Here is a 25,188-nt window from a genome sequence, read left to right as displayed (position 1 = left end):
CAGCTCGAATCACATTTAGAAAATCGTTGGAATTTTAATATGAATTTAAGTGAAATCCTGGTGGTGTCCAATGTGAAGTTATTTGTTTGGTTGATGAATCTTTAATGTTTGTTGCCGTCAGGGCTGTACTGTACTGTATTGTACTGTTTCACTTGTTTAGATTTAGATAAGAGTCCTGATGTTTCCACCACAACCCAACTGGCCTGCAAGGAACGAAATCGCATTTGTGCCATTTTTGCATAATTCCTTTAGTGTATCGGGCACTAAAGCAAAACCGACACTGTGCACACAAACAAAACTATCAGCGCAATTCATTTTCGCTAAATCCTCCCCTACGTTTTTGCTAATTTCTCGCCGTGCTCCCAGCTTGTGTGATTTATGGATTTCTCCGGGCACTGCGAATCTCGTGTTCAGAACATAGTTAGCTGTTATCGTTCTCATATTTCAGACCTGGTGAGTCTACCCAAAACGCCCCAAGATAGACTGAATAAAGATTCAATCCAGCTGATTGTCTCAGAAAACCCTGAATTAATTAGAGGAGGAACGACGCCGTAGCACCTGAGAGCTCCAAATGCAAATGAATCACCAAGGTCAGAGGCAAACGCTTTATTAGATGTATTGTGCAGCATTTAAATGCGATTTTCTGTTTGTTGTGCTATAGAGTGACTGAGATCCTCATCAGGATACTGAAAGCGACGTTTAAACAGTGAGATGCTTGTCTAATGGAAATTACTGCTTGCATAACTTACGCAAGCATCTACCCTATTAGCATTTGTCTAAATCTAAGTAAGTTTATTGTGAATGCTTGCTTAAGGGACTCTTTTATCAGATATATGTAGTCTAAGGCGACTTTAAGAACCCTTTTATCTTGAGTCTAGAACTGCCAAGTGCTTAATGCACATACTTGGATATTTGATTTTACTTTTAAAGTCCCCATGAAATCAAAATGTTTTTGTATGAATTTGTTAGTATAAGGATGTCTATAATGTCGTGTGCTCCAAAACATTGACCGAATTCACATTCGCGTATAAGCGATATCACCAATACAAATCAACAATTTTATGATGTCATTCTGCAAGTTTCAAGCTTTGATGTCAACTAATAGCTAATGGCAATTTTACAAATCAACAATTTTATGATGTCATTCTGCAATTTTCAATATTTGAGGTAAAACGTGTATAGACAGTTTTGCTGCAACATCATATGCAAACATTATGTGGCCCAAACTTAACTTTCGGTAGACCTCCTCAAAGACTCCATAACTGTTTTCAATTATTAAAATAGGAATATAAATTAAATCATAATATAATCACATACAGACCGGAAGATAAGTTCGGGCCAAGCGCAGGGGTCCGATGATACCGTCTATAAGGGCTCGTCGATTATGAGAAAACGTATAACCATGATTATTTTGCCTTTTGTTGAGATCCCAATTATTTAACACGATTACCCATTGACTTCAAAAACAAGTCAATCAATAAGAAAATTATTAATAAATACATAACTTGTCAATTTAACACTGGATTCACCTTGATAACAGGTCAAAAATCAAAATAGGTAAAGTATTCAAATAAATAATGTAAAATGATCAAAAGAAATGAGAACAAGAAATTAGATAAAACAGAATGCTACACAATTGCTTCCATAATTGTTGGAAGCCAAATAAGAAATTGAAAATCAATCACGATTATTTGCCCAGCCCTACAACTCTAAAAACTCATTATATTTATTGAAAATTTTCAATGACATGCATTGGTTTTGAGACATTGCTCAATGTGAAAAGTAAACGATGGGTCTGCTCGACGTCATAACCGATTACTCTACGTCATGACCGATCAATCCACACTACACACTAATCCATCATTCTTTGTCTCATCAGTAAGCAATTACTCTCCTATCAGTGTGTTGTGTTACCTCGACCAGTGATGCATCTCACCTATACAGTGATGGAGTAAAGAGCTATTTATCCATTTGCGTTCTTTTATCACGCGTGTCAGATTCCAACTCACACCCTGGCATCTTAATTAATGCAGCCCATAATCTTAATAACCATAATTTCTCATTTGCATTATGACCACTCAGGAACCGCAGACATTTTTTTGTGAAAAATGGTGTGCGGCTATCATGCGAGATTCTTTCCATTTTCAGTTCCCGGGTCCTAATGTGCCTGTGTGCCATTGTCAAAGCAGAACGCTGTGTATACCATTTTCTCTCTCTCTCGTTTCTTTCCTTTTATTCTCGCTCTCTCTCTCGGGGCTCAGCGGGACAACGGCTGAATGTCTCTCAGAATTAATGGCCTTCCTCTCCCGTGAAAACTGGAGCAGTTGGATAATTACATTCATTCCTCTATTCAAAATCAGGATTTGCCTCCAGACCACTGAACACGACTCGGGGGGCCCCCACTGTCAACACATACCTGCCACGAAAGTCTCCGGCCTTACGGTCCTGCCACTTCCTTTCACACCTTCAGGTGAAGATCTACCTCCAATGGAAAAGTAAATGTAATCCTGACTTCTATTTCCCATCATGCATCTGCATTATTCATGAGTTCACTCATTTTCTCAGCGCTGGGCTGCTGGTTTCAAAGCTGGCACAATTGACATTTCGCGGAAAAAAAACAAAAAAAGGAAGCAACGGGGGGGATCAATACCTCCATCTTCCGAGGGACAAAGGACAAACGGCGATAGCATGTCAAGGACTCCAGAGCAAAGACTGAAATGGACCCTTGATCCGTGTATTTTAATCACTATTGATGTTTTTCTGAAACGTGCGTCAGAGATTCCCAATCCAGTGCTTTGTGATGCAATTGAAGTTGATGTTGAATCGGTGAGAAACTGAAGGTAATACAAGAAATTGAAATGAACCCGAGATCAATTCTAAACTATTATAAATGTCCTAATTCCTTATCTAGCAATGTTTCATTATATTTTTCCTGGCTCATCTATGTAGTTAAAAGATCTTATAAGCAATAGGCACGATTGTTCAGATTGATTCACCGTATTGCATTTTCATTGCTGTGTCTGTTAAAGTATTTGCCATCGCTAGATGAAATGCTGTGTGGTTTTTATATGTTCAGAATATATTCGCTCTCATGAATGTAATTTTTTTTTATTATTAGTAGTGTCCTTCAATGAAAAGTAACCAAAGAAAGTATAAAGCGAGCTGCAAATGCTTGCCGTGTGTTTACAGCTCTGTTTTTAGAAAACAATTAACTGTGATTATTAGCATGTGCTACATGTGTCTTCAGCTTTAATTCAACTTTTCCAAAGATTCAGCATGTGTGTTTCGACAGAGACGCTAATGGAAATCTTTCACTTGAGTTTACGCCCCCTTTTACTTTAACTACTTTATTGATTACTGTTTATTTGGCTTTAAAGGAACAGTTCTTTGTTCTGATGAACACAGAGAAAGATATATGGAAGAATGTTCTGGGTCATCTTTGACTGCCATGGTAGGACAAATGACAATGGTAGTCAAAAGTGACCCAGAACTGTTTGCTTCCCTACATTCTTTAAAATTATTTACATTCTTTTATGTTCATCAGAACAAAGACGTTTATACATATTTGGAACACCTCGAGGGTGAGTAAATGATGACAGAAATTTTGGGAGAACTGTCCCTTTAAGAAAGCACTGGTGAACCTGTAAGGTTGAAATGGTTTACTTACATTTTGACGTCATGAATGCACTTCTGCCAAAACCAAAAAAATGACACAAAGGTACATAATACGTCTCCTTTAATATAGAAATGATGTTAGATACGAATGATCTTTTAGTGTTTAGTCAGGTGTGCTCCTACTCTTCCTCTCAGGCAATTCTTTGTGCGCTTCAAAGTAAACCCACAAGTGTTCTCCCCCTCCAACAGACGCCCTGTCACTCAACAGTCACATCCGCCTTTGTTCCCAAGTGCCAATTATGAAACTGTCATCGGTCAGGAGATACCCTGACCCGTCAAACATGAACTGTACGCTCGACTAACCAACCTGAACCGCACGCTGTCACATAAGCCCGTATCGCCCACTTCAAAGAGCTTTAAATGCGAGGATTTGTCCCAGTTCCTTTTGTATTCACGAAGCGGAAATGCTAAATCGCTCGTGTTTATCCGCCAACTTCAAACTAATCTGATGCTATCTTTCCGTTGAGAAGAGACAGGCAGAAGGGGGAAGGAACAGATTGGGTGGTGAAGTTTTAGATCTACTTGGAGACTTTGGATTGTGAATCATCTATGAATATGTAATGCGGGGACCTCTAAATATAGATTTGGCAACATTCTCCACAGTGTGTGTCTGACAGAAAGAGACACTAACACAGCACCGGCACAAGGAGCGAAGCCACGGCAGCTTGTCAACTTCTCTCTCCTGCGTGGACGTTAAAGCAGGTCGGGACGCTCGGTGTGTACGGCAGGATGTAAAGAATACAAGTCACTTCTGATGATAACATTTCATATCCTGAATGTTAGAGCTGAAGTCTGTAACTTTGGTTACAAATAAACAAAAGTCATACCCTGATTCACAATGATAAGCTTATAATAATGAGTTGAGCCGTTGGGTACGGTTTCACTGGAAATGTCAGCGAAGAAACGTACATGGTGTAACTTTCAATTTTGTTTCAAACAGAAACAGAGAGGCAAAAGTTACAGATTAAAGCTTAAAAAAATGTGTTTGTCTTTGCATCTGGTAATTTTCGGAGACCCTCTGCTATCCCTGGAGAAGTCTGTAATGCTCTGAATGTTCTTCTCTATTGCTCAGGAGACTCAAGGAGTATTCAGATATGTTTCATTTAACTATTAACTGGTCTCAGATGTGTTCCCTTGTTGTAAATTTTGTCAGAGTAACCATCGCATCCAACAAGATGCATGTCACGCGCCACCGATCGGGTGCAGATGCGCACGCCGGCCTCCCTCCACCCAACCTGTTTGGCATTTGGCGTCTGGCCAGCGCTCCCTGCATTTCAGATGTATGCAAAACCAGCCTTGTACGCTTCACCTCGTCCTGACCCGGTTCTGACCCACTGCACCTGCAGAATAAATCATTCACAATCTCTGGAGCTTTAGTGTAGTAGAAGTGCCCACCAAATTGTCGCTTTAGCTTCGAACCCACAACGTTGTCTGTGGAAGTACGTGTGAAAAGTTAGAGACCCCTTTAACAGAAGGGGCGCCATTATGTCCTCCAACCACCCAGGGCACGTTCGTTACGGTCTGTCGCGTGCAGCGTGATTAACCCGGTGGAAAAAGACCCTCAGCTAGATTAATCGCGTTCCTTGCAAGAACTTCAGCTTCTGCTGGGTCTGTCTCATGATTCAGTGCCGCCTTATGAGTCTCGTCTAATGAGCAATAATCACACCCGTATGAGCTGATTAATTACTGTAGACGGATCGAATTGTGCCCGTACGTGCCATCGCTGGGGGGGAAGGGTGTTTCACGGCAGATAAAGCCTGAATCGTGCCCAGCGTGTCCGCCTGGTCCGGGTGAGATTACACACCTTTGTACGGAATTACAGAGCGACGGTTGTGCTGGTCGAGGGTTCGAGTGAATCCGAGCTCAAACCGTCTCATTACAGGCTATTTGGACGGGCACACGGAGACTGCAGTGAACCGATAGGCCTTCGATCCCCCCGTGTCGTCCGGTAGCTCCTTGATGTAATTAAATTCTCTCTAGGCGTGATGGGAAGGCGTCCCCTGTGATCTGAGCTTGTGGAGGTCGTGAGTGACATGTTTGATTTTCAGAGACGGTTCATATAGCTTCAGAAGCTCTCATATTTCTGCACGAAGTTCCCTCGCTGTGTGATGCCAACAGAGGCAGCTGTGCTACTACACACTGGAATAAAACATCCTGAGCGAGTGATTTTGAAAGCCTCTACTTAGACATCAACTTCATGTTTTGTATAATCACTTCTATTATTGTTTTTTATTGGAGGAACAACACGGTGGTCTAATATTTTTAAGAAAGTGCATGTACAGTAGCATTCCTCCAACATTAAAATGTATATACATAATTAAGAGACCATTCCAAATTTAATTAATTTCTAGATGTATTGTGGTCAAAGTCTGTTGGATTTCAACTAAATCAAACCACAGGAGTGACAGAAAGTCATCCAACAGCAATGTTAAAGAATGACAACATGACAGACGGATGTCCAGATTATCACATAACATTTTTATTTAAGAACTGTTCCTTAATATAAACGCTAAAATATTACTGTTGTATTGCGTAAAAGTGAATATGAACTTTTCTTTGCAGTATTTGAAGTCTGAAAAAATACAGAGCATCTTCACTGTTATTTTGAACTGTTTCACCAGCTTTCATTCTCTGCAAAAAATTATGTTTATTAATTTGTATTTATTCATATTTTTATTTAGAATTTGGTGAAATATTGTTAGAAGCTCATAGGATGAAACTAAAATGATAAATTGACCTGAACACATAAACACATAGAGTTAAAATCAGAAAAATTTTGTCTGAAATTATCTCTTAAATATATACATTTATACAATACATAGGTATATAGTAGGCCTATATTACATTTATACCATGGTCTGTTTAAAAACTGAATTCTGATTGGCTGGAAGGTGTGCATTAAAACACTTTAACGCACAGCTAGCTGTGGATTATCTCTTACATACAGTATAAATGTATATATACTTATCTAAACCAATTAAAATATGAAATATGCATTATTGATGTTTACTATTACTTAATATATACATTATTTTATATTTAAATATCCTATTTTTTCAATATATATATATATATATATACATTTCTAACTTAAATAATACATAAAATATATGTAGAGAGCCTTTTTTATACGACTAAAATTTAATCTCTTCATTCTTCAGAATGCTCCCTGTGTAGGCAGCTCTAGGTTTTGGAACAGAGCAACTGACTCATTGTAACGTTCAATTTGAATAAACAGCACACTTTTGTTCCCTCTGTTCAAAGAACATGAATTCATCAGGTTTAGTGTTGGTGTCTCTAACAGTCTGTGCTCTCTGGCTCTTGGCATTGATCTCAGAGCTGGAGAGATGCTCACAGAGATGCTGTAGAGTAATGAGCTCTGGAACTGATGGGACATTCAGGCTCAGCAGTTCGGGAATATGCACTCAACACTACAGGAAGGTACATGCCCAAACCGATATATGCCGTTTCAAGCTATTTACTGCTTATACTGTACTTTATATCAATACAAACCCAGGAGAGTGTTTTTATCAACTAAGTGTAGGAAAAGGCATTTGCGGTAGGTACTTGAAGTTTAGAAAGATTTACAGTAGATGTCGGGAATGATAACCAAAGGCTCTTAACGTGTATTACTGCTCTGATTCTGTCTGTTTGATGTAAACCAGGTCAATTCCAGCCAGTCTGGTGGTACCATGGTAAGTTGCAATGTTACTAAAATATTAAAAATTACAAATCTCTAAAGGTGTGTGTCAGATAATGATTTATATTTTGTGCTTATCTAGCAAATAAGTAATGTTGATAACTCCAAATTTTATTGGTATACGTGTGTCTTAACAAAATATCATGGTAACAAGTCACGAGACATATGAAAACCAATAAGATTTGAAGGTATCGGTGTGGCGCAATATTTTATTTTAGCGCTATCGGTTCAAAATATATGATTGTTTCACTTAAGAAGACATTTACAAATCCATGTGGAATTTACATTATGATGGGTGCATGTGTGTTTTTGTAGCTCTGACACCAGTAGTGGCCAAAAGTGATGTCCAAAATTTGCCTTTAATGTCCTGTTAGGTCGGAATAAACATAGTTTGATAAAAACGTGAACTTCAGCATATCAGTGAATGTGGGTTTTATAAGAAAAATACGGCAAACATTGAATACGGTTTTAACAGTTATTTTTGTACCCTTTTGTGAAATAATATTTGGTCGTCATTCTCTAGAAGAAGGCACTTTAAAGTCATTTCTCAATTCTTCTCAAAGCTGAGCATCAGTTTACACTCCAGGTACAACGATGCAACATAAATGCAAAGTTTTTAATACATCTTTGATAATATATTAAAATGATAGGTGAAGAATCAATTTTGTTCAAAGCTGGACATCACTTTTGGACACGACTGTATTTATACAAAAATCTTGGTTTGCGTTTGATTGAAGAGAGTCAAATACATCTGGCATGGCACAAAAGTGATTCAGTTATCACTTTTCATTGTTTGGTGAGCTTTTACTTGAATGTAGAATGAAAAGATGTTAGTAGTTAGCATATAAGTAGTTGAACTGGAATTTAACTACTTGAAATTAGTTGCAGGATACAGTTCTGATAAGTTTACGAAGTCACTTTTGGTACTGGTTTGGTTATGGGTAGCTGGTTAGTCCGTCCTGAAGATTTGCCCCACCAGTTAGAAGTCCAACTGAACAACTGTTTAAACCAGCTTAGACCAAATACTGATGATTGCTAAAACCATGTAGAACAAGATCTCATCAGAAGCCCTTTTAGCTGGATTTTCCATTGGGGAATAGACCCATAATGACAGAAAATTGAAGACTCAAATGAGTTTTTTTTGTGTGAACATTTAGCAGGCTTGACAAAATGAACCTGTCTTTTAATAGCTGAACCGCAGTGATCCGCGCCGAGGCAGAAAGTGGCCGATGAACAGCACACACAATATAGCCATCCAGGGAACACATTCGTCAGTCTTTTTTAGACTTAAAATGGATTTTCTGGTGGCTTTTTATCCTTTTGTTGTTAGCGAAGACGACACGCCGCACATCTTTGTAGCCGGTTTTTCCTCAGAGGCTTTATGAAAAGATAGAACCATAAAAGCTATACGTCAAAACTTTCACAGCTCGAGCTTTGAGACTCTTTCTTCCCTTGATAGAAAATGACCCTAATGAAAGAAGGAATGAAATGAGTCCGGATGACTAAGAAAATGGAAAACATGAGGATTAGCTCCTTAACATTATTCTATAAGATCTATAGACGAAGACCAAAAAACTAAATATAATATTTGCTGAAGGACCATCAAGAGGTATTCACAACCTTTTAGGCGCCTTAAAATTGTGAGTACGAGACTCAGGATTTAAAGTATATGGTCGATTTGGACCCGAAATGTTCCATAACTGCATCCCCGTAGGCTACTTTTGCTTGTTTCTCCATGTTAATCTTTCCCCTGTAATCTTCTGTTTAAAATAAACCGCTGATATTTTGAGCAAGCGGACGAGTTTGCCGAATATCACTTCAAAGTCCTGTCGAAATGAGAAACCCGATGGCGGACGATTGCTTGAGAAACTCCTCAACATCTCCTTCACCCATTCCAGTGTTGCACAAAGGAGTCACATCGTCTAGAAATAAACACAATTTCCTCATTCAATACAGTGATGCTGGATGGTCTGCGATGGCCTTGGCGGAACGGTTGCAAAAAGTGTCCATGCTGTTGTGCTGAATTCAATTCAAGCTTTAATTAAAGTGGATGTTGATTTACGGAGGCCTGTAGATACGTCTCGAACCAAAATAAATCATGTTTTAGTTTAACTAAAGATAACCATGAAAGACACATCGCTACATGTGCCAAAACATTTGATATGTCCATGACAGATCCATTGCTTGGTGTGTGTTTTTATCTATATTCAATGTAAAAAGGCATATATTTGTAATATACTGTACATCATCATCCCCTCTCTCCACAGTGTCCATCAGCTGGTGGGGAATCCATTTCAGAAACCCATAACGGCAACGTTTTCCCCCTGCCTGAACGCAGCCGGGGAGCGAGCGCAGATGAGAGCAGACAGGTGTCCCGCCTGCCTTCTGATTTCATTTGAAGCAGACCCGGAGACTCCGGATCAGACAAGAGATCAGATTGCATCGGCCCGGGTGCTGGAGCTCTGTGCTCGGAGAGGACAGGTATCTCTCCAAATCCAGCGGCACACCACGTGGCTGCCGTACAACGAGACGGTGAAGTCACTCTGGGTTCACTTTCTCTTACGTCCGAGCATTTTGCACACAGTGACCTTAAACCACTGCTTTTTGTGTAGTTTGTGTTTGTAAAGCTGCTTTAAAGGCAATTTTGATTTACCCACCCTTGAGTTGTTCCAAATGTCTTTTTTCCGATGAAACACAGAGAAAGATATTTGGTTGTAACCAAACAGTTCTTTGCCCCCATTGACTACTGAAAAAATACAATAGTAGTCAAAAGTGCCCCAGAACTGTTTGCTCTCCTATATTCTTCAAAATATCTCCTTTTGTGTTCAACAGAACAAAGACAGGATAGTCTTTAGGATAGTCAATGGGGTCCAAGAACCGTTTGGTTACAAGCATTTTTCCAAATATCTTTCTCTGTTTTATCAGAACAAAGACATTAATAAAGATTTGGAACAACTTGAGCGGCTGGAAATTAAGAATTTAGATTTTTTTTGGACTGTCTCTTTAAGTTCAATGCCTATTTGGTATACAGCAAATTTTGCAGCACTAAATGAATATAAGCATAAATGTTGGTGCGTAGATGTCGGCCAATCATAACAAAGGTCATTTCTATATAAAAGTCCTAGAGGTCCAGTATAGCCGAAATGGCCTGTTGAGTCAGAGAGGATGGAAAATGGTTATGAGAAACTAAATTACGACTGTTTTCGGTACAAGAAACCTTGACTAATGTTATACTTGGACTTCTGGGGCAAAATAAATGCTACTAGAGTAAAATATAACTCCTTTAACATTCTGGCAGCACAATTGGGCTTAGATTTGTGCTGAAACATAGTTTTTGAGTCCTGCATCACTCAACGGGCCACATGTAATGTAGATTTTTCACATGTAATGTATTACCTGTTTGAAATAGGTGTTTTAAAACACTGGACCTCTAGAGAATTTTTGCTGACCTTCCAAACCAAGCATGAGGTTGTCAACATGATTCACCACACACAGGATCAGTGAGGACCACTTCCTGTCTCGCGCACTTGACACTTCCTGTGAGCTAATCTTCCACATTTAATAAGACTTTTCCCCCCATGAGTCAGTTTCGCAGCCTTTATATTGCCTGTGAAAGTGCCTATATATATTCTTGACTCCCCGCAGATATGCTCGATCTGTCATGATGATATTACACACATTTTTCTCTAATCCGCCTGTGTAGCTGCTCAGAGATCAGCAAAATGTCTAACCAATGATGCTGATAATTAATTTTGTTATTTAACGTTTTATTAAAGTTCGGAGGTGGAGGGGAAAGCTTAAACTCTTTAAGTGACAAATTTCATGGTCAGTGAATAGAAATGAGGCTCAGACGTCGTAAGGCTGTTTTGCTTCTCGAGGTGCGATCGTGTGGTTCTGCCATGTTTAAGGATATTTATTTCACTCATGATTGATGGAAAGGGGTTTATATGTGAGGGAGATGATCGATTCGAGTGAAGTTTTGGAAATTGTGCAACACTGGAAGTGTGCAAAAAGATCATATTTATTAAATTGGTATTCATTTACTTCTTTTATATTTACAGACATAATGTAGATCACTGAAAAATGTGAACTATTGTTTAATTGCTCTTTAAAGTTAAATTGTTAAAAATAAATATATCATTATTTTAAAAAAATCAATGTTCACAAAGACTTTTCAATTTTTTGTCGAGTTTCTAGGCGTAAAATAGCTTTTACATATAGTTTTTTACTTTTCATTTCATAACTTTTACCTCTGTATCGCCATCTCTGTTTGAAAAGTAAAATTGCTGGTGTACTGCCTAAAGTCAATTGACGTGAAACTGACATTTCCGGTAAAATCTTTAAAATTAGAATACAATTATTTTAATTATTATTGTTGTTATTATTATTATTTGTTTGCCATTATACATCAGGGTAAGGTAAGGCAATTTTCAACAATGATTTTTTGTTTACTTGCTTACTAACCCTAAATAGTTAGTATATCATTAAGCATTAGGACATACTACACATTATGTGTATCTTCTCAGAGGAAACCTACTGTAGTTCATGCAAGTCCAGCGTGAAACTAAAAGATGTTATTGAGTGTAGGTGTGCGGAAAACACATCCAAGTCTCCTTCATCAAACCCGTTCCAACATCACGCTCTGATTCTTCAAACGCTTCCTTTCCTTGAAGTGTCACAGGAGAAAATATTCGTTTTCATGTTTCCACCGCAGCTCACACGTAAAGAGGCCGTGAAAAATCTGACGGGTTTGTTAGTAAGATGTTAGCTTGATTCAGAGCTGCCATAACGCGACATTCCGATCAGGCCGAAAAGGATAAAACCGCCATCTGTAAACTGGAAATCAAACTGGCCTTTCGTCGCACATCGCGTGACCTGCATGCAGAACCATCCGCAGTGGTGGACCAAAGAGCTGTGTGTGTGTTGCGGCAGCTTTAAAACGTACGTGTCCTAAATCCCAACATGCCACAGTTCTTGTAGAGTATTGTCTTTAGTAGTTTGGCGACGGTGGATGTTTGTGTCCCTGAAATAAGAGCCAGGTTTAGTTGTGGAGTGTCTTAAACGTTATTACTCGGTTGCAGCCTGTTCATTTTTATGGCTTGTTAATTGTGTTTGCTCAACTCCACTCAGGCAGGTAGTTTTGGCAATTTTCAGAATAGGTTCTTTCTGGAATATGAGGAGCTGAGAGTGTCCCGGGTTCCTATTGGTGATTCTTTGAATTTAAATAGACTCACCCCAGGAAAGAGAGCATAACCTGTTCCTTTCAGGAGAAAAGGAGCAAGATATCTTTGCTGTTTAATTTTAGCGAAGAGTGTGTGGATCATAAGGGGCGTCTCTGCTGAGAAACTTTCCGTTGGTATTTTCACAGGCTAACCTTTATGCGCGATGCTCGGAGAATCAACGAAATCCGTGTGGATAGGCGCAATGCATGGCGGGTACGTCAGAGTCTCGCCGCTGCTCTCATTATTAAGGGCTGATTAGAAATTTGTGGTCACGATTAAATGTCAGCGAAAGGTCAGGAATTGTTATGCAAATGCTGAACATAAAATGTTTTCCAGTTTCACCTCCCGAGCCGCGTGGAAAAAATCTGCGGCCGAAGTCATTCATCATCATCCATTTTCAGCTGCCATATAAAGAAACATATTTTCTCTTTGTGAACCAATAAGTTGCTCTGTATTCATCTGATCGTGTTCCCGTGTGGCTCGAGAGCTTTTGTTGTATTGAAGAAAGAAATGTGGGTGGATTTACATACAGATTTTTGTAGGGCTGGTCGTACATACCCACCTTTGCTTTGTATGGGACACAGTATAAGGATGAAAGTTTGACGTGATCTCACAAAAATAAAAATTATGTCATCATTTACTGTGCCTCAAGTCATTTCAAACCTTTCTTTCTTCTGCAGAACACAAAATAAGATATTTTGAAGATCATGTTGGGAACCGAACAATGCTCTGATAGCACACAAACATCTGGGAGACGTCAATTTGCTGTCTGCATTTACATCTGCAAAACATAGTTGGCTCATCTGCGATACGTCTCGGAGACGTCTGCTGTCAAATGTCATGTACGTATGCTCCTAGGTGATGTCTGTAAGATGTTTATGGTTGAGAACGGATGTAAAACAGATCGTTTTAAGATGCTTTTACACAGCAGATGTTTTCCAGATCTTTATCAGACATCTGTCTTGGTGGCGGTTTCTTCTAAACATGTATTTAGTTTTTTGTAGGTTTGTTTTCCTCCCAAAACGTTCACATTTTCCAATCCAGTGGCACATTTTCACGTCTGTGGGCCGATGTGAGGTATTTATCTGGCGAAATGTAAACTGTTATTCATATCGAGAGGGGTGTTGTAGCTTGATACCGTGGCACCACGCTCGCATCTGCCATTCTGGAGTGGGGCTCGGGAATACGGGTTTCGTGCTGTTGAATTCATTTTCTCAATGACCTGACGATAAATGAGGTGAGCTCTGAATTTAAAATGTAAGAGAGTTTGATAGTGAGGGGGTGCTGTTAGCCGGTTTACAGTATAATGTCGTCCTGCTTGTACGGGCGTAATGGAACATTCATTTCTGGTTTTAAATGGACTGTGCAAAGCAGCTCTCAGCAGAATGTCCTCGCGGAGCCCTTCACACAGAGAAGTCGGATCTCGGCCGTGTGTGGCAGAAACCGATTTGAATCCAGAAATGTTTTGTTGGTTTGGTAGGTTTGTGGCCTTTGATCGATGTTGGAATATGCTTACTGATGTTGTATCCCAAGGATCGATGCTTGCATAATATTTTGATTTGATTATTTATTTAGTATGAAAATTAATGTCTATTATACAGGGTGTGATGTTAATTACAAGTATGGAATTCAGTGTGCAACACAATAATTGAAAAAATTTAGCAACGCCACCGCTGAGCTTGTGTTTCTTGGTTTTGCTTCGATGTGCTAAACTGCTTCAATGCTAATCGTATTAGAGATGAATGAACGTCCTTTGTCCGGCGGCCGCTGGATGTCTGTGTAATTAATAAAAATATGAAGACAAGCATTAGGCTTCCAAAACGATGCACAATACATGAGCTGAGTTTCATCTCCAGTGACAAGAAACACACAAGCAGATTTGAACTAAAAGGTTGACCACAAGAAATATTGATTGGTTCCAGGTTTTCCAAACCGTGGTATTGCCCTGCCCCACCATCTTATGTTCCTCAGTGAGACAGAATCGGAAGACTTCGTGGTACAGTAACTTTCAATGATAACTATAATTGTAATTTTAGTGACGGTTCAACCAAAAATTCAACGCCGTTTGTCTTTTATTCACTGTAATATGTCATTTCAAACCTGTATGACTTTCTTCTGCAGAACAAAAGAGGAGATATTTTGAAGAATGTTGGGAACCGAACATTGACCCCATTGACTTCCAATTGTGTAAATCTAAATCTCAAAATATCTTCATTTGTGTTCCACCGAACAGTCAGGAGGGTGAATAAATGATGATTTTATTTCATCCATAGTTTTAGATACAGTTTGTGTCCACGTTTTTATTTGTTATTCCTGTTCCACCCGTTCTTGAATGTTGGCTTGAGAGTTTCTGTACGGCTCATCTGTTCAGAGTATGTCATGATGTTGGACGCACTAAACTGTCTGAATGCAGTGATTCTCAAAACTGTGGTGTGCATTAGTGGCCTACACTAGAGCTTCCAGAGACTGCTGGCTGTGGGTGTGTGTCTCTGAAAACCGAGAGAATATGACACGCACAGATCAGGTGATTGTGATAGGTCAGGGTTCTTAGTCATTTTCTGTTACAGCTATTTGGTCCAGCTTTTTTCTCCCCAGCGCTGTGGTAGTCAGTTTTGCTACAGTCTGAATATTCACGTCTGTGTGCCTGCGTCTTGAAACATGAGGGCTCCTGCGACGTTAATGCAACCTTGTAACCAATGTACTTACATATCATTTTATGAATATAGGGGTGTATTGATATATTGCACATCAAAGTATCACTTTACAACAAAACGTAAGAGCAATGAAGACTGTTTTATAATATGTCGTTTGTTGATACATTTTTTATTTGTGCTTTCACAATTTAGTCTTAATTCTGTTCATAATTTTGTTTTAAAATTCAGTTTTATTTTTCAGTGAAAGGCCCTTTATAAATAATTTTTGTTATTAAATTAACAAAATTATTAATTTACTGGAGCAAGACCTTGAATGTTAATTCTTTAACAACATTCGAACATAAAACAATAAAAAAATTGTTTTGCATCAGATTGTGGGGATATTATATATACAGGTTCATATAATTTTCTTTATAATTAGAATATGAATATATTTTATCAACACACTGGATGCTTTTTGTCATTTGTATAATTTCTATGTAAACACGCTTAACATGTAATGGACATCTTTGACCGTCTTTGTTTCTCAGCATCTCACGCCAACAGTGCCGTGGCTTAAAAGCGCAACTAGAGACCCCTGCACCAGGTTCAATTCCATAGTGTTGCGGCAAGCTGTTTTTAACCACAAGAACACCTCCTTTGTGATCGGCCCCTAAGGCAGCACAATTTGGCTGGCAACATTTCGCAACAGCCTCACGTCTGGAGCGCGCCTGAGGTGCCCAAAAATGTCACGTAGGTAGGCAGCTCGCTCGGGTTTGGATCAGGGCCATTTTCTGTTTTCAGATGGCTTTGAGGGAGACCAAAGTGATGTTTTCTTGCGCTAAATGAAATGAGATTGACAGGAGACTATACGCAGAGTTAGCTGACATTTGTGGAGGTGACGACACGGATAGTGCCGAAGCCTGCGATTAGACTCCGAGTTTGTGCATTTATGGACATGCCGACTGTAAATGTCAATTATCATCGCGGTTCTATTCATCAGCTAACCTTCATTCATGAGCATGAGCTGCCTTTATCTCTGCAGCGCTTGAGTGTTTGACAGCGTGAGCTTCGCCCAGCGCAAGGCCTGTTTGAAAGTTTAAGCCTAGTGTGATTTGTTTGCTTTCCGATAGGATTCTGGGAGGTTTGGATTGAGTGATGTGATGTTTCTACGAACAAGCTCTCTCATTCAAATTCAACATTTCAACTGTGCGCATGACATTTGCGCTTCTTGTTTGAACAAGATTCATCAATACTTTAATGCGTGATATAGAATGCATGGAGATCGACAGAAGGCCACGGGTTCGATTCCCAAACAGTTCCCACGTGAGCAACTTGGCTCAACGTGTCAGCATGTGCGTTAACCGCTACTTTACAACTGCAATACATTTTGCCTTTTATAGAACAGAATCAATATCCCAATCTGACGCGTAGAGAGTTCGGGAAGTCGCCACGTTTCCGTTGGAAATCTCCCCCTACACAGCCTATTCTCCAAAACATAGATCTATTTCTGATGCACGTGGTGTAAAATAATCCCACTCGCTTGGCACGAGAGTCATTTTCCGAAGGGTTTTCCAGCGAGCAATCATTGGAGAGGAGAAGGATTGTATTGCTCTCCGTCTGAGAGGTAATTAATTTCAATTCCAGTCATTCGTCTCTTCGCGTGACATTCTGAGCGGTGACACTGATGTGGAGCTTATGGGGTTTAATACCCAACTCATTCAAAATGCGGCATTATCCTGCTTTCTTTGTGTTTATCGGAGGAAAACAGACCTGAATGGAGGCTTGGTTGACCCGCATCATTAACCAGAACTTGAACAAACGCTTACAGGTAATCTCAAGTTAATGATATCTCGTATTCGCTACGAGCGCGGTCTGTTTACCGTCCTTCACGAAACCATGAGACAAAAGATCATTGTAATATTTATTAAAGCGGCTTTTGTCATGAGTATAGGGGCTGTTTAGCCAGTGAATGAGAAACACAGCCGTCACATGCATGCCTCGGCCCGACATGTTTAAAGTACACACACATCCAAGTTGTTTTATTCACCAGTCCTATGAATTACAGGCATGTATGACACACCGGTTCTCGGTTATTTCTTGTTTTTTGGTCTGATACAGGCCATGTTGGGTTTTCCAAGGTCTGCATGGCTGAATGGAGGCTCTCGACGGTGAGGGTGAGTGGGCCAGACCTCTTTGGGCTTTGAGAGTCCCCTCAAACAGAGAGCAACAAAAGCATCAGCGAGGATTGTTCTCCATCGCAGAATAACAAACACCTCAACACTTTAAAACACATGCACGTCCAAACATACTCCACATACTCACGTAGCATTACGAATTGAACCGAGAATGCTTTTAAAATGAAATAAGATTTCAAATGAACAATTTGCCCATGTACAGTCAATGGAGATTAAACATTTTATTTAAATTCAAATATTTTTACGTATCATTTTCAATATAGTTTTAATTATAATTACTCAATTTGTAGAAATCGATTTAATATTGCACTTAGCTTATTATTCAGTAACGCAGGTGAGATTAATGAACTTTTTAATTTTAGAAATGCTAATTGAATCTTAATGTATGTTGGGACGGTTCCCTCAGTCCTTTTGGAGCTGTCTAAACTGAAAACACATCTTAAAATACATCAATCGTTTGCACATACGTAATGTTATTTTTTGTAATGTCATTTGTAAAAACTACTTAAAAGCCCAAATTTAACCGAGGCCTACTCCTGATTTAAACTAATCCCTGTCCGGGAAACCACCCCATTGTGTTATATTTATTCTGCGTATTTAATAAATAATAGTAAAACATCATTTTTAGACCGTGGTGGGAGAACACTTCAGAATTACGTTTATTGAATATATAAATGATATAATCAATATAGTCATGTCAATAAACATTTGTGTACTATAATAGAAATGTACATGCACAATACGAGAGACACTTTGTGGTGTTGTTTGGGAGAACTAAAATCTATATTATGGCCTTGTTCATTATTTTCAATAGTATTGAACTTTGCCGCAGAGAAGGAAGTCTAATGAAAATAAATGATGTAATTAGCTGAATGTTTTTTTACATAACTTGCCGGACTAATGAAACTCCTCTGTTGTGTGACTGTGTTGCAATCCGCTAAATTCCTCTTCCTGTCATTCCAATTCAAATGACACTTCAACATCCTGTTGGGCGTGGCTAATTCCATTTACATGACATTTCAGCTCGTTCATTAAACCCGAGCCAGTTTTTGTTTTCGGAATGTTGTTTTATTCCTCTGTCCTCTCTCTCTCTCTCTCTCTCTGTTTTATTAAAGACCTGCGCTGCAGCGTCTGCTGTTGATGGATGGTGTGCTTCTCTGGCTTTAGCTGCAGTGTGTTCATTGTGCAGCGGCAGGTTTTGAAGGTGTGTGAATCCCTCTCTCAACGCCCACTTATATCGCAGCGCCTTTCAAAAGCTGCACCTTTGTCATGTTATTATTATGGTTTCCCCAATAAAGGTCGACAGCGTCAGCCCACTGCTCTGTATGAGTGTGTGTGTTGTTTCGGAGGATGTGAGAACGCTGGAGCATAATTGATCATCTGCATGCTTTGTTTTGGATGCTGATATGCCCACTAGGCGTCTTGACCAGCAAGACATGCAAGGCTAAGCGGTTTCATACCACTTTTCATGATCCGATCATTTCCCACTTGATCAAATCTTTTTTCGTTGAGTATCCTGGTTCACTTGTGAATATATTGGTTTACGGAAGTTAAATGGGTTGGGAAACACACAATATAAAAAGCAATTCGTAACTATTTTGCAAAGTGGGCTATTTGTGTGATCGTATTCATACGTTTTAGTACAATCTGCCATCGTCCATGTGATTTTATGTTTAATGGGCAGGGCTTCATTCCATTGTTGTTATTTCTATAGATCCTATACAATACTTTATTTTCAGTGGTCTGAGTGATTTAATTACCGTCTGTCTCAAATGTGCCTTGGTGGCCATTTACACTCTTTTCATCATCAGATCTGATCAATAAAATACATGAAATGTATGCAAGATATTAAAGATTCATGAAGGTACGTTCAATAACATGTCATCCTTGATCAAATCCAGACCTCTTGTATGTACCCCGCAACCGATTACCTCTATTCTAAACCCCCAAAAAAACATGGCCACACTGACCTCATAGCCTGTTCAGTAAATAACACAATTTTAGTCTTGTGGTTTAAATTTCCCCTAAAAATCAGGACAGCAGAATTGTCTTAATGTTTTGGTTTTGGCGCGAACTCAACGCTCGGGGCGTCTCCAGCAATGCTAGAGTGGACAAACCATGATCCAAATATTGACCATGGCAGTTCTGCATGGGGACAATGCACAGTGAAATTGCCAGTGTTAAAAATGTAGAATTAACACCCACAGTGTATATATAATCCACAATCTCAAATGACAATCTTTAACATTGGTGATTTAGATGTGTGTCTATTCAGTGTTTTTAGCATAAATATACATGATATCAAAGGTTGTGGTTAGATGTAAACTGTGGGCACTTAGAGGAGACCTTTCTCTACACTTCGCTTTTCTATAAAGCCCCAAAATATAATTAGTGTATATTAAAAAATTATACAGAGCCTGCCTTTGACCCCAACACATCTTTACAAAGTGATTATAAAGCAGAAAACTGCATTTCGGCAGACACGATTGTTGCGTTATGGAAATGCACAGGCGCTAAAGCGCTAATCTGCTCGTTCCCTTAAAACGGTGTTCTGCTCCGCATAGCTATTCATTTATTCCTGGTGTAATGAAGTCGGCCTCTTCTGAATGATTTGGCTTTAAAAACGCTGTGCTGAAGAACGGGTCTCTGACAGCCCCTGCTCTGGCGTTTTAGACTCTCAGCCGAGCTCCGTGCCAAACCAGCGAGCTAACGAGCCCCCTGATGATCATTAGCCTGAATGACTGCATAATGAGCCTGGAAAATATGCAGAGGTCAGGGAGGAAAGCCGCTATTAGAAGTGTTGTTAAACCACAGGGGTCAAAGTTCACGATGATGAGAGCTGGGGAGTGTTCCAGGGTCCGGTTAGAGGACCGGACGGTCAGCTGTCACTGTGCGTTCGATGGAGTCTACAGTAAACCAAACCACAAAAATAACGGGATGAATGTAGGTACGTGAAATTTGATGCTGATGTGATGAATATTGTTTTGTTCTGAAATAATTCAACTAGTGACTTTGTATTAGCACCTATTGTACTATTGCTCTTTGTATGACATATCGCTCATTGCTACTCGAACTCTTAGTAAGTCGCTTTGGATAAAAGCATCTGCTAAATGACTAAATGTAAATGTTTTAGAAGGACAATAAGAAATATTTGGCTGACTTTAAAAAATCTTTCAATATTCCAACTTCCTTTTAGAAATGATGCAAAATGCAATTATTTACGAATTTACATTGTGATTTGGTTGCAATGAAGCAATATTAGAAGTGTTTGGTTCCAAAATGAGAACTCTGTTTCAAAATATGTTCAGAAATCATGTTTTTTATTATGTTATCATGTTTTTATTGTTTTAGTTGGCTGTATTTTTTTGTTATTATGGCTTCAATCAAAACAAACCAACTGTAGTTGAGTTTGAAACTGTTTGAAGCCAACTGCAAAAGAGTTATCTCATTTTGGAACCAAACTCTTTAGTTTTTATCATGACCGCTTGTGTTGCAGTTTCCTAGTTAGGAAATTAGAAATTCCAACCTTGGTTTGAAAGGACTGCAAGATTATCACAGGACCAAGGAACAATCCCTCCTGTGTAACCTGGAGTTAAGTGCCATGCCGTAAGGCACAGTGGTGATGAATCATGGCTTCCTCCTTGCTTGGATGAACCAGCAACCTTCTGGTTATCAGCCCCGAGATTTCATCAGTAATAATATAAAAAACATAATATTTCTGATCATTGTAGACTTGAGACCTTCAGACCTAAACTGGACAAAGGAGTATTTTATAAATTGCAATTTTTGTGAATTGGTTTGGAACAAAACAGCATGATTGATGGAGGGATGCTGTAGAACGTTCATTTTAAATTAACTCCCACTCGAGCTCCGGGCAAGCCCCCCATTTGCTGTTTAGTGAAGGGAGTTATATAGCAACTGAAAGAAGCATCCAGGGTTCACAGATGATGATAGCAGTCTGTTATATACCAGCTATCTTCAGAGAGGTTCAAGCATCCCTGTCCTTGGTTTACAGCGGGTTTCCAAAAGGCACACACAGGTTTCACAACCCGAGCAGGTTCCTGCCGGGAGACTCTAAGGTCAGGCGTTCTGCGTTTGGGACCCGTGCGACACTGCAGCGTCTCTCTCTCACTCTGGGATACAGCAGCAAATGCTAAATTAGGAAACAGAAATCCTTCATTCCAATAAAGCCTCACTCTCCTGAGTCAACGGACAAAAAGATCAGGGTTTGCTAGAGGAGGTAGTAAATTATTCATGGATTTATACGATTTGCTGGGAGCTATTCTGTCGCGCTCTCTCTTTCTCTCTCTCTCGGGTTCAGTCTTGTATTCACTCTCTCGGTTCTCTGGAAACTTTTCCTTCAACCTGCCAGTCAAACATTCAGTTTCCTGTCACATGAATATATGTACTAAGATAAATATTTGGACTAATCTGACGACAAACTAGATTGAAAGAAATTTGTCATCGTCTGACTGTGACAGTTTGTGACACCAAGTGTAATTAGGAGTAAATGTGTGAAATGCAAATGTTGACACTGTGTCCTTACCAGGTGCAGCTGTGCAGGTGTTCGCCAAGGAGCTTTCTGATTGGCTGAGACACATATATACATATATGTATATATGTGTGTGTTTTTAAACAATACTATCGATGAAATGTTTAATTTTTGACCACACTCAATATAAGTTTTGGGAGGCAGAATGAGTTTGTAACGTGTGTTAAAATATTTACTACAATATAACCAAATGTTTAGGATTAACACATTATCGATAATTGTTGTTTTTATTTTCCCATATATTGTCATTACCACTATATTTAACATATCTGCACATAATAGTGTTTTGATTAAAGTGTCATTCACACAAACTAACAAAACATTCAATCATTACTTTCATTTAAAAACGTAACAGAACGTGTTCAGCCATTAATGTCCATTACAAAGAGTTTTGTTTCAGCTTTTATTTTTTCACTAGTTTGCTTTTATTGTGACGTCTTCGTTTGTGTTTTACAGGTCAGCAAATCGAAACGCTCTTCAAGGACCCCCTAGGATGCATGTTGGGAATCACAGAAATGAAGTAACCAGCACCCAACTGTGGTGGATGTGAGAGAGGAAGGACGGCGTAATGATCACCGCCGGCAGCGTGTGATGAGATGCAGCTGAAAGAAGTGCAGTCTCGTCACTGATGCCCGTAACATGCTGAGCATGCATCTCTTCAGTATACCTACAATCTTCCTCTATATGTGCACAGTGGCTCCTCGCACGTCCAGGAAGGGAGTGAGTGAGCAGGAAGTCAGGCTGTCACAGGGTGTGAGCCTTTAGACATGCTTAAATATAGATGTTCATTTATATTCAATTCATTCATGTATTCAATTATGACTAAAGTCTGTACATTCTTTCAACACAAATGTCTTATTATGTAAAGTCGGGACTTTTCCCGTCTTATTAGATATAAGGTGATTTACGTTAATTTCTGTTACAATAGCATACATATCAGATCAGCAGACTAACAAGATGCCTCAAAATATGACAAATGTGCTTATTCTGAAATGTAAATACAGATAAATTCAGGCTGTATATGTTCTATATGTCATTGATAGCTTTGGTGTAACGAGTTACTAAGTAAATCGTTACTGTAATTGAATTACTTTTCCCTTGAAAAGTAAAGTAATGGATTACTCTTATTTTTTATTTTCTTCTGATGTATTTGATCAAAATACTGTGTAATGTATTCGATAATGGAAATGACATCAAAAAAGTCTAACTTTAAAATGTATGCTTTATCCTTCTCATATTTGTATATTTTGGTCAGTTAATAAGAAAAATTGATTTAGTTATTATTCATTTGAATAAATTAAATTAGCTGTTTCATGTAACTATTCAAGTTATTCAAGGTTGAGGTAGGATATTGAAAGTGATAAGTAATCAAACACATTTTGGAGAGAGTCATTTGTACAGTAATCTACTTACACTATAGAATATGTAATTAGTAACTAGTATTTAATTAACTTGCCCAACACTGGTCATGATGCTTTCTTTCTAAACATTTACACGTGACTTATGACAAACAACAGTGTGCAATACACACTCACCTTTGATTTCTATATGACATAAACATTTATCGCGCGTCTAATACGCTGATAAAAGGGGTAATTTTGGATCGTCATTTTGACTGTAAGTCAATGCCGCTCTCTGTCAGTTGGGCACACCAAGATGGCGGCACGATCGCTTCTGGTGGCTTTCTCGCCTACCGTTGGTTTAGCTTTCTAGATCACTGGTCTGCACAAACCCTGTACTGTTTCTATCTGATTTTAAAGTTATGTTTTCCAATAGCATCTAAGAGAGCATTTGGACCCGGAAATTGTTATGATTGTGGAAGAGAACCCAAGCGCAGGCAGACACAGGGATGAAGGTGTTAACAAAAGGACTTTAATAATAATAACAAGAACAAAAACACCCTCGATGGGGGAAAACACTAACAAAACTAAGATGCAAAACTGAAAACAAAGACTTCCCACAAGGGGGCAAAAAGAAACAACTAGGACTACCAAACAAGGAACTTTGAAACCATACATGAACTAGGAACACTACATACAAGGCAGGAAACATGTACGGGAAACAGGTACAAGTATAACGAACAAGCACAAGACAATAGACATGAGGGCATCTTATAGGAAAACTAACAAAGGAGATAACAATGGGCAGGTGTGGGTAATGAGACACAGGAGGCAAGCAATACTAGGAACGAGAAAGGCGGGGCCAATGACGAGACTGGAGAGAACACATATTATGTCCTGATTGACCATAATATGTTTCTCTCCACATAAAACACGTGGGTCTGTCATGATTCTGCCCCTAGACCAGAAAACCAAGACAAGATTAGGCAGAATCATGACAGGAAATGGTGCCCTTCTATGACGTGACATAATGCTTAACATGCAGATTGCGTCATTGTATTAACAATATTGGGTTTTTTCGACCCATGATTGGGTGAAATATGGAAAAACGCAACCATCGGTTTAAACTAACCTAGAAAATGTCAATATTAGACCCAACCCTTGGTTGAAATGTGGCGTGAGTGTAGGTATCTCTGCCCCTTGGTCTCATTGGTCCACATATTTCAGCCATTCATTTTCAGGGATAGTTCACCAAAATCTGTCAAGATTTATATTCACCCTCATGTTTTTTGGCATCGGTATGAAACTCATTTTTTGGAAGGGATTTTGAGAAATCTCATTGTTTTTGTGAAATCAGCGGAATGCAACATTCTTCATAATATCTTCTTTGGTGTTCTGCAGAAGGAAAAAGTCATCCAGGTTTGAAATAACATGAAAGTTAGCAAATGATCAAGTCATTTAATAATTTTTTTTATAATTGAGGTCATACTTGTTCAGGTCATCCATGGCCAACTTCAATTCAAAAATACGATCTGACCAAACAAACAACAACCCTTTGGAAGAGTCTTCCAAAGGTGTTTTATCCGTCGTGCAGAAACTTTCTAAAGTCGCTCTGATCCTCAGCTTTGATCTTGAGCTTTTTGTTGGTACCCTCGACGCTCTTCGCCGGGTTGACAAGTCATCTTTCCCCGTTCTCCGGTGTCTCCGCTAGACCATTACAGCGTGATAATCGCGGTCCCCTTTTTCACTGTCTATCAGATTCATGCTGTTGTGTCTCCAGCTAACATACTTTACACAACACAGGGGATCCATCACTGTCAGACACAGATAGAACAAAGATTGAAGCCTCGCAAAACAAAACCAAGCGA

Source organism: Barbatula barbatula (assembly GCF_947034865.1).
Source record: "Barbatula barbatula genome assembly, chromosome: 25".
NCBI classification, from domain to species: domain Eukaryota; kingdom Metazoa; phylum Chordata; class Actinopteri; order Cypriniformes; family Nemacheilidae; genus Barbatula; species Barbatula barbatula.
Note: the sequence above shows the minus strand (reverse complement) of the source record.